Genomic DNA, 13,342 nt, shown 5'->3' on the forward strand with positions numbered 1-13,342 from the left:
CAGAATATTCGTGACACTTATCACTGTGGGTAGGAATATAATTTAGTACAGCCATTATGGGAAATGGTAATGGAGGATCCTCAAAAAAATAGAAATAGACCTGCCATTGAATACAGCAATGCCACTTCTGGGTATACATCAAAAGAAAATAAAATCAACATATTGACAAAACATCTACACTTGTATGTTTATCTCAGCCCTATTCCCAGTAGTCAATAAAGAGAATCAGCCTAGGTGTTCATCAGTGGAGGGATAGTTAAAAGTGAGATAAGGAGAGATAACAAGAGATACAGATAATGTGGTGTATATATATATATATATAATGAATTATTATTCAGCCACAAAAAAATTTAAAAATCATGTCAATAAGTCAGATTCAAAAAGTCAAAGACTGCATGTTTTCACTTACACATGGAAGCTTAAAAAGCTGATTTGCTATAAGTAGAGAGAATAATAGTGGTGACCAGAGCCTGAAAACAGTGGAAGGAGGAGAATAAAGAGAAGTTGGTTACAGGTACAGGACCAATTTGATAGAAGGAATAACTTCTAATGTTCTATAGCATAGTAGGATAACTATGATTAATGATATTTAATTGTATATTTCAAAATAACTAGTACAGAGGCATTATAAATGCTCTCCAACATGAAGAAATGATAAATGTCTGAGGTAATGGACATAACAATTACTCTGATCTGATACTTACACATTGTATGCATGTACTGAAATATCACACCACTCCTTATAAATATGTACAATTATGATCAATTAAAAAATAAATATATGAGTATATATTTAAAATAAGAAAATAAAGAAGACAAAAGTAAACAAAAGATATGCATGTTATGAATTAGAAGAATGAATGAATATTATTAGATTGTCGTTCCTATCCTAAATGATCTATAGCTTCAATGCAATTCCTATCAAAATCCCAATGATATTCTTCACAGAAATGGGAAAATAATCCTAAAATTCATATAACCACAAAAGATCACAAGCATATTGATCTTAAGCAAGTACAAAACTGGAGGCATTAACTACCTGAAAAGGCTATAATAATCCAACAGAATTTTAATGCCATAAAAACAGAAACAGAGACAAACGCAACAGATTATAGGATTCAAAAATAAATTCAAACATTTAATGTTAACATCAATTGATTTTTTTGACAAAGTTGTCAAGAACACATTCAATGGAGCAAAAGAAACCACTTCCATAAACAATACTGAGAAAACTAGATATTTTTATGTAGAAGAATAAAATTACACTCACCTCACATTATATAAAAATTAACTCAAATGGATTTAAAATTTAAACCTAAGACTCAAAACTGCAAAATTTCTAGAATAAATGATAGGTGAAAAGCTCTACAACATTGATCTGGATAAAGATTTTTTAATATGATCCAGAAAACAAGGACACCAAAAGAAAATAAATAGTATTACATCAAACACAAAGTTTTTACACAACAATGGAAACAACAGAATGAAGGGACAACCTACAGACTGGGAGAAAATAGTTGCAATCCATCCATCTGATAATATGTGTGTGTATCCAAAATACATAAGGAACTCAATTCAATAACAAGAAAACAAATAATTTGATTTTAAAATGTAGAAAGAACATGAACAGACATTTTCAAAAGTAGACATACAAATGGCCAACAGGAAAAATTATTGAACACCACTAATCATCAGGGAAATGGAAATTAAAACCAAAATGAGACATCACCTCACACCTTTTGTATTGGCTATTATCAAAAAGACAGAAGATAGCAAGTGTTGGCAAGAATGTGGAGAAAAGTGAACACTTGAACACTGTGAGAAAATACATTTGAACCACTATTATTAAAAACAGCACAAAAGTTCTTGAAAAAATTGAAAAATAGAACTACAATATGATCCAGCAATTCTACTACTGGATATAATTAGATATACTATATTATTAGATATAATATATGTTATTAGATTGTTCTTCCTACCCTAAGTCATCTACAGATTCAATGTAGTCCCTACCAAAATTCCAATGAGATATATAGAGAGAGAGACAAAAAGACAGATAGATAGGTAGAGATATATGAGAGAGAATCTCCAAAATTAATGAAATCAGAATCTGCCCAAAAAAATCTTTACCCATGTTTATTTCAGCATCATCCATGAGAGCCAAGATATAGAATCAACCTGCAACCATCAGTGAATGAGTGGATCAAGAAAATATGCTACAATCCAGATCTTAAACTATACCACAGAGCTATAGTAATAAAAGTGGCGTGCTATTGGCACCAAAATAGACACATAAGCCAGTGGCACAGAAGTGAAGACACAGGGACAAACCCACACAAATACAGTTATCTCATACTAGACAAAGATGCCAAAAACATTCACTGGAGAAAAGATATCCTATTCAACAAATGGTGCTGGCAAAACTGGAAATGCATATGTAGCAAAATGAAATTAAAACTCTATCAAATCACAGTGGATCAAAGACTTAGGCACTAGAACAGAAACCCTGTGCCTAATAGAAGAAAATGTAGGCCAAATTTTCACCATGTTGGCCTAGGATCTGACTTCCTTAACAAGACCCCTAAAGCTCAAGAAGTAAAATCAAGAATCAATACATGGAATGGATTCAAATTAAAAAGATTTTTTCAGCAAATGAAACAATCAGTAATGTGAGGAGAGAGCCTATAGATTGGGAGAAAATCTTTACCACATGCACCTCCAATAAAGCATTAATCTCTAGGATATATAAAGAACTCAAAAAACTTAGCACCAAAAAAAACAAATAATCCAACCAATAACTGCAATAAGGAACTGAACAGATACTTCACAGAAGAAGATATTCAATCAATCAACAAATATATGAAAAAGTGTTCAACATCTCTATCAATTAGAGAAATGCAAATCAAAACTACACCAAGATTTTCATCTCACTGCAGTCAGAATGGCAATCATCAAGAATATAGGCAACAATAAATGTTGGCGAGGATATGGAGGAAAACGTACACTCATACATTGCTGGTGGCACTGAAAATTAGTACAACCACTATGGAAAGCAGTATGGAGATTCCTCAGAAAACTGGGAATGGAACGACCACTAGACTCTGATATCCCACACCTCAGTTTATACTAAAGGACTTAAAATCAGCATACTAAAGTGATACAGCCATCACAATGTTTACAGCAGCTCAAATCACTAAAGCTGACTATGAAACCAACCTAGGTGTCCTTCAATAGATGAATGGATAAAGAAAATGTGATATACATGTTCAATGGAAAATTACTCAGCCTTAAAGAAGAATATAAATTATGGCATTTGCTGGTATATGGATGGAGTTAAAAAGAATATCATACTAAGTGAAATAAGCCAATCCCAAAAAACCAAAGGGCAAATGTTTTCTCTAATGTGTGGATGCTAATTCACAATGGAGGGGGGAAACTAGAGAAGAATAGAGTTACCTTGGATTGGATAGAGGGAAGTGAAGGGAAGGGAGGGGAGGAGAGGGGGGTGTCATTATAGGAAGGATAGTAGAACAAAACAGACATTAGTAATTTATGCATATATATATATAACTGCATGACCAATGTGATTCTACAACAGGTACACTCAGAAAAATGAGAAATTATATCCCATCTATGTATGTTATATTAAAGTACATAAATGCATTTTAGTGTCATGTTTAACTAATAAAAATAAAATTTTAAAATTTTTAAATATTTGTAAGAAGAAAATGTGGTATAAAAAACAATGGAATCCTACCCAGCCTTTAAAAAGAAGGAAAACCTGTAATTTTCAACAACATAATCCTGTAGGACATTATGTTAAGTGAAATTAGGCAGGCAGAGAAAGACAAATTCCATGATCTCAATTATATCTCAAATTACAATGCTAAACTTGCAGAAGAAGAGAATAGATGGGGTTAACAAAGTCTGAGGGGAATGAGGGCACTCAGGAGAAGTTGGTCAAAGGAAATAAATGTCAGTGAGATTAGAGAGAAATATGTGCAACAGTCCTATTGCAAAGCATATGACTATAGTATATAATAATGTATGATAGTCTTAAAAGTTGCTAAGAGTAGATTTTAATGATTTTCATCATAAAAATAATAAGTATATGAGTTTATATATAACTAATTAGGTCAATTTAGCCATTCCACAAAGTATACATATTTCAAAACATCATATTGTGTGTAAAAAATATATACAATTTGTCAATTTAATTAATTTAAAGATAAAAATAAGTGGAAACTGCAATGTATTTTTATCAAATAAAATAATTATTTCATCAAATTAATTGTCTCTTGAAGGAAGCCAGCACTCAAGCTGAGAAGACTACAATTTCCTCACTGGCAGTCTTTAGTCACTAAGTTTTGATATATTATCCAAAGGAAAAAATAATGTGATCACTTTCTGTAATAAATACAAAATGTGTGTGCCATTTAGCCTGGGAAATAGCTCACAAAACAAGCACAATTATAATTTGCCAAAATTCTACATTAGTTATAATATGTTCCTTCAAATGATGCATTTTCTAAATGGCTTTAAAGTAAAATTTATCAATTTATAAATTTTAAAAACAATATCTAAAGTTTGACCAGATTTCTTCACCTTTACTTCATAACAATTAGTCATAAAATGCATTCATACACAAAAAGTAAACATTTTAATACATGGATGACTAATGGTAGCAGAATTGATTTTAATATTAGATTATGTTATGTGCAAGCTATTGTAATAGATACTGGAGACACTAAAGGGAACAAAAGTTTATCTTTGGTCACAGATCTTATAGAAATTATCATTGCATGAATAAAGGCAATATCATCTTTGAAAAAAAATTAAATTCCATGATAGTATAGGATATCCGTTTGTAATTGTTGATCCACAAGGAAAACGATGTACAACAAGAGGCAACATGCCTCTATGCAAGTGAAAATATAATGATAGTTATGAAAAAAAAACTGTAGTCAACTGAACTTCATTTCTCATAGCAAGACATTCTGATGACATTTTTAAGATGATATATAATGGAATCCAATGCAGGAGATTTTTAGATGACATGACAATACCACCTCTCAAAGCACAGACTCTTTTTTTGTCAAAAGACTGATACTCAGCCATGATTAAAAATTAGTCACTTATAAGCTGAATGTTTTCTCTAATATGTGGATGCTAATTCACAATAAGCAGAGGGGTTAGGAAAGACTTGAGTTACGTTACGTAGAGGGAAGTGAAGGGAGGGGAGAAGGTATAGGAATAGGATAGTAGAATGAATCAGACATTATTACCCTATGTACATATATGACTGACTATACAACCAGTGAGATTCAATATCATGTACAACCAGAAGAATGAAAAATTATATTCATCTGTGTATGATGTATCAAAGTGCATTCCACTATCATGTGTAACTAATTAGAAAAATAAATAAATAAATTAAAAAAAAAATAACAATGCATAAAATTAGAAAATCAAGGGTTAAGGCATTCAGAACTTCTGGACAGGCCTGCACAGGCAATGACTAGCAGGTTCACTCCTCACAGTCCTGTGGGCCTGTGGCTCCAGGCGTGGGGCCTGGCACATGTGGACCTGGAAGTTCAGTTATCAAAACTGACTCCAGAAGAGAGACCTAATGGAGCAGTAACATGGAAGAAACTAGGAAAGTTACCAAAGAGCTGTCTGTCATCCCCTAGAACAGTAGGTTCAGCTGTTACAGGTTAAAAAGAATTCTTCCTGAAAGATGGTGGAAGGAGACAGACATCATTACCCTAGGTACACGTAAGATTGCACGAATGGTGTGACCCTACTTTGTATACAACTAGAGAAGTGAAAAATTGTGCCCCATTTGGGTACAATGAATCAAACAATATTCTGCTGTCATGTATAACTAATTAGAACACATAACTAAATTTTTTAAAAAAATTCTTGATGAAAAAGAAAGGTCTTAAGCAATATGATGAATTCAGAAACTCATGAAAAGAGGCCATATCTCCTAACATATTCAAAACAAGATATATCACCTTACATTATAAATGTTAGTGAAATGAATCCTTACTTGTGTGGCTGCTATGTAGCATTCAACAATGTAGCAATCACATTTCATATTTAGAAAATGCTCTTTGAACAGCAACCATATGGAATAAAAACTCCAGATACACTACTTCAGTTAAGGAAGGATGGACGTCAAAATTTGTTTGTCAGGACTTTTCCTCCATTAATTTAGAAAGTAACTATACTGGCACTTATGTTTGGTCTGAATGAGGATTGGGGGAGAGGGGAGTGGGGTACATACCAGGGATTGAACACAGAGGCACTTTAACAATAAGCCACATACCAAGCCCTATTTTTTTTTGTTTTGTTTCCTTTTTGAAACAGGGTAAAAAAAGGACCCCCTGTAAGTTGCTAAGTCTGAACTCAAACTTGCAATCTCCTATCTCAGGGTCCCAAATTGCTGATACTACAGGTATGCATCGCCACACCCAGCTTTTTTTTAAACTTTTTTTATTTGATAAATTTGGACATACATGACTATTTTAGTCAGCTTTTTTTACTGTTGTAGCTAAAGGATCTGACCAGAACAACAGCAAGGAGGAAAGGTGTATTTGAGGGCTCACGGTTTCAGAGGTTTTATTCCATAGAAGGCCGGCTCCATTCCTCAGGGCTTGAGGTGAGGCTGAATATCATGGCAGGAGAGGGTAGTAGAGGGCAGCAGCCCACATCAGGATGGTGATCAAGAAACAGAGAAAGAGACTCTACTCTCCAGATACGAAATATATACCCCATGGCCACACCCAAATTAACCACTTTCTCCAGCTACATCCCACCTGCCTCCAGCTACCACTCAATTAATCCCATCAGGAATTAATTCACTGATTGGGTTAAGACTCTCGAAACCCAAACATTTCTCCTGTGAACCTTCTTGCACTGTCTCACCCATGAGCTTTAGAGGACACCTCACATTCAAATCACAACAATGACAGTAGAGTGTATTCTGACATACATGCATGGAGCCACACCCTGCTTTGTATGAAGATTTACTGTGCCTTCTTTAAATGCATTCAATGCCCCAGAGTTTGAAATCCATGGCATGGCTGTACTTTCAGGAACAACAGAAGACATTTTCACTCCATTGAAAAGAGTTCAGACATTGATTGCTTCAAGACCACAAGCATCATGACAAATTCTCAAACACTTATCAGGCTTTCATTTCATGAAATGCTATAAAATTGGAAGGTATTATCAAGGCTTGGTGCCCATTCTTTTGAATACAAAGTCAGTGATGTCCTTTCCTTTGGTTTTCATGTCCCATTAGGGAGCATCTGCCTTCTGCAGCTACTCACAGTGCTTATTCAATCAATGACTTCATCTCTGGGAGGTCTATTGGTGCCATATTGGGATTCTTGTTTTTTTCTTATTAATGTAAAAACTCACATTTTGGTCTCAGATTTGTAGGGAATTTCAGTCTTTCTTTCATGTTTTCAAAATGATCCAGCAAGAATAGGACTGAAAACTGAAAAATATTTTCAGAGGAAGCCATCTGAATTACCATGGGGCCACCATCTCTTGGGGCATAATCAATGCTACTTATGAGTTCTTGTTAAAGGTTATATTTTTTAAAAAAGGTCATTGGTGAAGTGCCATTTGTCAGCTAAATAGATATAATAATGAAATTTGCTCTAATTTCTAATTCACTCGAATATAAGTTGATGTGATTGGCTCCAGGACACATGAATATGGGCAAAGTTATTTTCCTTAAGCATCAGAAAATTTTTTAAAGGTTTCAATAGGAAATTTTAATTGTTGTTATTGTTGTTTTCATCATTACCCCAAAGCTTGAGGTTAACCACCGGGTAAATACCTGTCTATCTGATGGCCTTTGACAGGGTAATCTAATAGCAAAGCTATGATTCTTGTTCCCAAAAGAGGCTTTGAGCCTTGGATTGAAACAGAAATGGCCATGGTCAGCCAGAGAAAATGCTCTAGGGCTCTAGGACTTCTCAGGCTTACTTTTTTCCATTTGTACTTTCTTTGTTTTAAGGAGAAGTTGCAAAGTGTAATGTTCATTGAACTCAAACATAGATACAGTAGGGCAAAGGAACAGAACAAAGAAAAAAATACTTTACTAGACATAAGCATTTTATGAGGAATTGTTGATGTTAGTTTTGAAGCTATAGACCTTTTTTGATAGTTTATTATTCAAATTATTTCTGCTCAGGCATAGTAGAATCAAGCAGCTAATGAAAATTCTCATTTTAATTTCTAGAATTAGAAAATGTTCTGTTTACTTCTGAATGTGACCCTTAAACCTTCCAAAACATCCTTGTGTTAATTTTACTGATTTCTTTGCAAATGATAAGAGGACTTAAATGTTTTTATAAGTATTTCATCCTGTTTATAAGATGAAATAGATCATAATCTTTTTATCTTGGTTTCTTGAATTATTGGTGCCACCTTAGCAGAGGGCTTTGGAGGTTTGGGTTTTTTTTTCCCCCCTTGAGAAGTAATGTGTCTTATTCAAGTATCCTGTTCTCTTAAAACTACTTTTAAAAAATAAACACTCCCATAAAATTTTATTTTGAGCATGTGTTAATATAAAAAAGGAACTTTTAGTCAGTCCTTCACTTCATGCACCCCTTATTTCATGCTAGGGATATTGCTTTGTAATGCACTGCTAAGATCATAAAGTGAAAGAAATAGATATAGGTAACTCTGACAGAAGCAAAGATGTTGGGGGTAGAAAAAATATGTCAAGTATGGGATCTAAATAAAAATTCTTACAAGAAAAGCAAATAATCATTTAGTACAATGAATTTCCTTTCAATCCCCAATACTACAAAACAAATGAATTTTCCTTTAGAAGTGATAGAAACAAAAAAAAGTTTTTCTTGAATCCAGAGTATGGTAAAGCATGCTTCTTACATGCTATATCTCAGATAGCAACTAATTCCATAAATCTTTCTTACTTCTCACCTCCAGAAAAGAAGATCAATTGACTTAGTCTGTTTCTGCTGCTATGATAAAATATCTTACCTGGATAATTAATAAACAGCATAAATATGTTGTTTGAGCTTCAGGAGACTAGGAAATCCAAGATCAAGGATCCAATAAATTCAGTATATAACGAAGCATTGCTATCTGGCATCTTCTAATGGCATACTCACATGGCAAAAAGGGCAGAAATCTGTGTCTCACATGCCAGAAGAGTAAAAGGAACAAACTTACACTATCAAGCTCTTCATAAGAGCACTAATACAAGGGGCAATGACCACATGTCCTAATTACCTTCAAAAGAATTTTTAATACTGTTGCAATTGAGAATTAAGTTTAAAAGAATTTAGAAGGGCATAAACATTGAAACAACATCAAAATAAATTGTTTAAAGCCACAAAGTTTGTGGTAATTTGTTGTAGTATCAATAGAACACTGCCATACCAACCAATTTTGTAATAAATCAACAAGCTAATTCTAAAGCTAATATGTAAATTCAAAATACACAAAACTGTATTAAAACAGAAAAATAAATATAGAAGAATTATATATTAGACTAGATTAGATTCACTATAAAACTGCCATAATCAAAACACTGCCATACTAACCTAAGCACAGACAAGTCAAGAGAAGAATGCAGTGTCCAAAAATAGATCCATACATATAGGAATATTATTTTTTAAAGATGCTAATATTATTTAATAAGTAAAAAAATAGTCTTTTCAACAAATGGTATTGGAATTGCTATATGTGCTATGGAAAAATTTGAAACTCAACTTCTTCCTCACACCAAACCCAAGATTAACTTGAAACGAATAGACCTAAAATATAAAGCATAAAAGTTAAAACTACATCTCTTCTAGAATAAAATATAAAAGCATAAAAACCTTGGAATAGGCAAACATTACTTAAGACACTATTTATTTTTAAAAAATTATAGATTGGAATTTTTAAATCAAAAACTTTGTCTCTTCAAATGACACCATAAAGGAAATACAAGGGGAAGCCATTGTTGAATGCATATCTGGGATTACTGTGATAGAAATAAAATAAATATGTTTTCAATGAACAAATAAAATGACCTTTAGAAATTTTTGTTCTTGTTAAGAATAATGAAAGCATCCACATTTGTATGAATAATATCTACAAATTGTTAGGCAGACAAATAAAGTTGTTACAGAAGTTTATACGTTCATGTAAAGTATGGATGCTGAGTACTCAAAATGGGCACTGTGCTGGATATCAAATTTTCAACTACAAATCTCCCTTATACTTCTCTGTGATGTTGGGTTTGCTAATTTAAAGCTACATTTTTTTCTTTGCAAGATGCCTTCCAATTAGGATCTAATCAATGAGAGTCATCATGAGATATGAAACAGACAAGGTAAGAAGAAATTTCCTCACCTTCTTTTGCTTTTTTTGAACACAAAATATTTGGACCTATATATGAGGTACAATGCAATATTTTGATTCATGGGTATATTAGGAATCAACCAACTTAGGATAATTACTGTATCCATTATCTTAAATTTTATCATTTATTTATGGTGAGTACATTCAAATTCTTGTAGCTATTTTAATTATTATTAGTTGTATTTATTCTGCCATGCAATAGTACACCACAACTTACTGAATGACAACATTATAATTTTGGATCACCCTCTACCAACATTCTCTCATATCTCCAGGATCTACAATTTACTATACAATCAACTTTTTTAGATTCCGCTTCTGAGAGACTTCATGCAACATTTGTCTTTCTGTGCACTTACTGTCCTCAAGGCCCATCCCATTATTGCAAAAGAGAGAATTTCATGCTTTTTATGGCTAATAGTATTGCAGTGTGTGTGTGTGTGTGTGTGTGTGTGTGTGTGTGTGTGTGTGTGTGTGAGAGAGAGAGAGAGAGAGAGAGAGAGAGAGAGAGAGAGAGAGAGATATTGATTTTCTTTATGTGTTGATGGACATTTAGGTTAATTCCACATCCTGACTACTGTGAATAGTACTGCACTAAACATGAGAATGCAGGTATTTTTTGACATATTGATTTTGTTTTCTATAGGTATGTACCAACTAGTTGTTTGGAGGGGAAAAACTAAAAATAGTTACCATACTCTTTCGATTTGTATTCCTTTGAACATGACCCCATAATAGCATATGATAAGGTGAGCAGCACCCAACCAGTGTAGGTTCATGCTCAGGAGGTGTGAGCCACCTGGGAAAAAAAAAATCTGAAATAATCAGTAAGAAATAAAGAGAGAGCCAGAAATCAGTTATGAAAAGCGGAGCACCTGACGTATCTTCCAGTCCTAATAGGAGCTGGAACTCAACAACTGAAAAAGGATCCTGATTGTTTATTTAAGGGGGAGTACCTCAAAGGCAGGTTTCAGTGGGAGGAGTTTTGATTCTTGCTTGCTTTTCACTGGGGCAGAGGTCTTGCAATAAACAGATTGATTGGCATTTTGACAAGCCACACCCATCTCCAAGAGGCTCTGTGGCTCCAGCAGGTCACCCCATCTCTGGTGCTGTCCTGAACTTGTGAGGAAGCTGGGTAAGACACCATGTGAATCAGGCATTCTTCAAACAGCAGGGTTGTTACTGGAAGTTCCTGACATCAGACTTTTCTGCCTAATGGTTTCAACAGTGCTTTAGTTCAGGCACAGTTTACAGATGGCTTCCCGCAATAGCACCTAAATCAAAAACAGCGATAATTCCAATCTTCAGCTCTTTTGGTGGTCTTAGGTGCCTCTAAAGAGTAAACAGAATCAGATGCACCTCAAACCCTGCTCAGTGCTTCAGAGTCATGAGCCACAGACAAGTGGAGACCTTTCTTTGTAGTCTGAATCTCAGCTCTGCAAGTCCCTCCCTGAATTTCTAAATTCTCTTCCCGCTGTATCACCAAAGAAGTGGAAGCCAGTTCCTACAGTAACCTTGTGTTTCATTTCACTGTTTCCTCTACTTTTTAAGTCTTTACTAGTTGAACATATAACTGAAAATTACCTATAAATAATCTGTAAAATATTTTGAAAAGTTGAAAAAGCTACCAAAAAATAAAATAGAAATTATTTTTTTAAAGTTGATACAAAAACTAGGAAGGGAACCACCATATGACCCAGCTATCCCACTCCTCAGTATTTATCTAAAAGAACTAAAATCACCATACAATAGTGATACAGATACATCAATGTTTATAACAAAACTCATAAGAGCCAAGTCATGGAACCCACCCAGATGCTCATCGATAGATGAGTGGATTAGAAAAATGTGTGAAATGTACACAGTGGAATTCTACTCATCCATAAAGAAGAATGGAATTATGGCATTTACTGCTAAATTAATAGAACTGAAGAGCAACATGTTTATGAAATAAGCCAGTCTCAGAAAATCAAGGGTCAAATATTTTCTCTCATATGCAGAAGCCAGTGTAAAATAATGAAAAAAGAGAGTGAGGTCAGATACGATAAAGAAATAGGGAAGATCAATGTAATAGAAGGAGATGGGGATGAGGAGGAAAAGGGAAGGAAATGTAGAATGAATTTAACAAAACTATGCCATGCACATATATAACTATATCACAGTGAATCCACTTTTATGTGTATCTATAAAATGCCAATCAAAAATAAACAGTGAAAAGAAGACCAGTAAAGGAAGGAGAATAGTGGGAGCGATAAAGGGAGGGAAGGAAGGGGAACCTAAACTGAAATGGAGTAAATAAAATTCCACACATATTTAATTTTTGTCCAGATGAACACAACTATTATGTATAACTATAATGCACTAATAAAAGAAAAATATTAAAAAGGAAAAATGCAGGACCTTATCTCAGCCTTTTGAGAGTGCACAGTCAGCAAGAGTAAGGGAAGACATTTACAGTGAGAGAGTTGTAATAGTGACTAAAATTTCTCATCATAAAAAAAGATAAAATAAAAAGTTAATGGAACTACAAAGATAAATTGACAAATATATCATCACAGTTTATGGTCAATTCACTTTTTCCTCATTATTATTTCACCAAAAATTAACAAGCATCTTCTAATATATGCATTTTGGAAGGGCATTTACATTTGAATCATATTATCCATAAAATAATCCTAAGACATTAGGCCCCTGCAGAATGGCCAGGGCCGCATAAAACATGAGGGGCAAGTGTATTCTAAAGGCATTTTCAAGAGAAGGTCCAGTTTGGCCACTGCTCTAACCCAAGGTCTGGTGGGAAGACAGCAATCAAGGGAGTACCCAGGAAGGAGCAGCTTAGTTGGTGCTATAGATTCCAGGGCATGCCATGGTTCATGGAACACCACCCAGGAGCACAAGAATTCTTACTTTGCTTCACCTGGATGGCAGAAGCGAGGTACTTCCT

The 13,342-nt window shown here is 34.0% G+C and overlaps 1 pseudogene; it reads left to right on the top strand.

The window, feature by feature from the left end:
- Positions 1-5,950: 5,950 nt before the first annotated feature.
- Positions 5,951-7,630, top strand: LOC144365812 (mitochondrial nicotinamide adenine dinucleotide transporter SLC25A51-like; annotated as a pseudogene).
- Positions 7,631-13,342: the final 5,712 nt, after the last annotated feature.

The sequence above is a fragment of the Ictidomys tridecemlineatus genome, chromosome 8 (genome assembly GCF_052094955.1).
Source record: "Ictidomys tridecemlineatus isolate mIctTri1 chromosome 8, mIctTri1.hap1, whole genome shotgun sequence".
NCBI lineage: Eukaryota > Metazoa > Chordata > Mammalia > Rodentia > Sciuridae > Ictidomys > Ictidomys tridecemlineatus.